The sequence below is a fragment of the Charadrius vociferus genome, unplaced genomic scaffold, assembly GCF_000708025.1.
Source record: "Charadrius vociferus isolate BGI_N301 unplaced genomic scaffold, ASM70802v2 scaffold819, whole genome shotgun sequence".
NCBI classification, from domain to species: domain Eukaryota; kingdom Metazoa; phylum Chordata; class Aves; order Charadriiformes; family Charadriidae; genus Charadrius; species Charadrius vociferus.
This window is the reverse complement of record NW_009650062.1, coordinates 596,964-599,587: the sequence shown is the minus strand read 5'-3', so window position 1 is coordinate 599,587 and position 2,624 is coordinate 596,964.

The following is a 2,624-nucleotide window of genomic DNA, read 5'->3' as shown; positions in this document are numbered from 1 at the left end:
TGCAATGACTGGGTTGATTTTATTCAGGGTGGGGTTTTTTGCACATCAGCAGTTTTTGGCTTTTTATTGACAAAAGAACAGTCCTGCGGTGGGACTGCTGCGTCTGCCCGGGCAGGTGAGTTTGTGGTACCCATTGCTCGGCACTGGGGACCACGGTGGAAGGGCTCGGGGGACACCGGGGGTTGCCAAATAGAAAGGGGTCCCACGGAGGGGAGAAAAAAAAAGCAGGAAAAAAGCAGAGTGTTTCATAACAGCGTTAAAAAATACATAGTTTCATGGTTTGGGTTTCTTTTATTAAGCTGCCTTACTGTATCAGCTGCTTCTGGCCTTCCCATGAGCTTGGAAATGTGCAGAAGGGGCTACGGTTGGTTGGTTTGGGTATTTTTCTTTAATTTTTAGATATGGAAAATATGGCAAAGGATTTTCTCCCAGCAGAAACAGCAACAACAAAAATCGAGGGCACCCTCAGCAAGTTTGCCTGTGGCACCAAGCTGTGTGGGGAGGTAGACATGCTGGAAGGGAGGGATGTCGTCTCGAGGGACCTGGGTGGGCCCGTGTCAACCTTGTGAAGTTCAACCAGGCCAAGTTCAATGTCCTGCAGTGGGTCGGATCCCAAGCACAGATCCAGGCTGGGCAGGGAACAGCTGGAGAGCAGCCCTGAGGAGAATCACAGACTCCCAGACTGGTGAGGGCTGGAAGGGCCCTCTGGAGCTCTCCCATCCCACCCCCCACCAGAGCAGGGGCACCTCCAGCAGTGGCACAGGACGGCGTCCAGGCGGGTTTGGGATGGCTCCAGAGGGGGAGACTCCCCCTGAACAGCCCCACGTCCCTCAGCCTTTCCTCGTAAGAGAGATGGTCCACTCCCCTCATCATCTCCGTAGCCCTTTGCTGGACCCTCTCCAGCAGTTCCCAGTCCTTCCTGACCCGGGGAGCCCCGAACTGGACACAGTGCTCCAGATGGGGCCTCACCGGGGCAGAGCAGAGGGGGAGGATGACCTCCCTCCACCTGCTGGCCTGCTGGCCACCTGCTTCCACAAGAAGGACTCGGGGATGTTGGTGGATGAGAAGCTCAACAGGAGCCGGCAACGGGAGGTGTCCCTGCCCAGGGCAGGGGGTGAACTAGATGGTCTTTAATGTCCCTCCCAACCCAACCCATTCTATGGTTCTATGATTCTGTGATTTATTCGGCAGCAGGAGGGGAAGCAGTTGAAATTGTGCAGTTGATTTGTACAGGAGCGGGAAGGGGCTGGGCTACGGTGGCCATAAAGGCAACGAGGCGCATCCCAGTTTGGTCTGAGCCAGGGGTTCCCAACGGATTCGAAATGAGGAAAGCCATCGGGATGAACCACAGAAACCACCTTGGGAGCTGAACCTCGCTCCAAGGTCCCCAAATAATATAAATATTAAAGATATAATATAAAATTTATATAAAATAATAAATACTAAAGATACAACAGCCATAATATTAATATATAATGTATAACGCATCATAATATAAATAATAAAATTAAAAATATAAATAATGTATTCTATATTTTAATATAGTAAAATATACATAAAAATAAATGTATCAAGCTCACAAGGTCCGGTTTTAACCCTGCCTTTAGCCTAGACTAGACTTGATATTAGAATCAAATAGAATATAGTTTTATATTTTTATAGTTTGGAAACCATACGTGCAATTATTTTAGGTGCTGAATATTCAGATCCAGGAGCATCACTGGGATGCAGCACTGGGTTTGTGACATCTCGGCCATACCCTGGCCGGGTCCCAGTTGTGTCCCAGTTGGGTCCCAGCCATGTTGTGGCCGGGTCCCAGCCCGTACTGGTTTGTGCAGCCGGGCACGGTTCACCTTGGAGCCAGAACATTCAACCGGGAGTGGGAAAACGCACGTGCGGGAGGACGAGAGGGGCACTTGGCACTGTGCCGCGGGGGGAAAGCAGCTCACGGGAAGCAAACAGCTCCCAATTAGGAGGTTGTGTTGACTTTGTGCCCCGTCGCCGCGGGAGGACGTGAGCTTTGGCTTTGCTGCTTGTGCTTTTTCCCTGCGCGGGGAATTCCCCTAGGAAAAAAAAAAAAAGAAAAAGAAAAAGAAAAAAAAAGAGAGCTTTGCTGGGTTTTGCTTCCCTAAATGCACTTTGAAAGCAGCTTGAAAGTGTTTTTTTCTGCTAAACTGCAGGTAAAACCATGCAGGGAAATGTCCCCGGTGAGAGCACAGGAGAGGGGAGCAGAGGCAGGGACCCGCTCGGGCTGCACATCCCTAATCTGGATACACGGGACTTCTGCAATTTACAATTTACAATCAAAAAGGAGAGGCTGCTCTTGCAATGGGGGTGTCCCTCTAGAGATTTATGCCAGAATCGAGTGATTTCCCACTAAATTATCGACTCCTGCAGTTCAAGGCCACCAGGAGATTGGTAATTCGCACCAGGCAGCCCTGCTCTGGGTCTGGGGGTCCCCCCGAAATGGGAATTGAGGATGGTAAGAAGCTGTTCAGTTGTTTTATTTCTTGTTTAGAATCACAGAACGGTTTGGGTTGGAAGGGACCTTGAAGATCATCCACTCCCACCCCCTGCCCTGGGCAGGGACACCTCCCCCCAGCCCAGGTTGCTCCGAGCCCCGT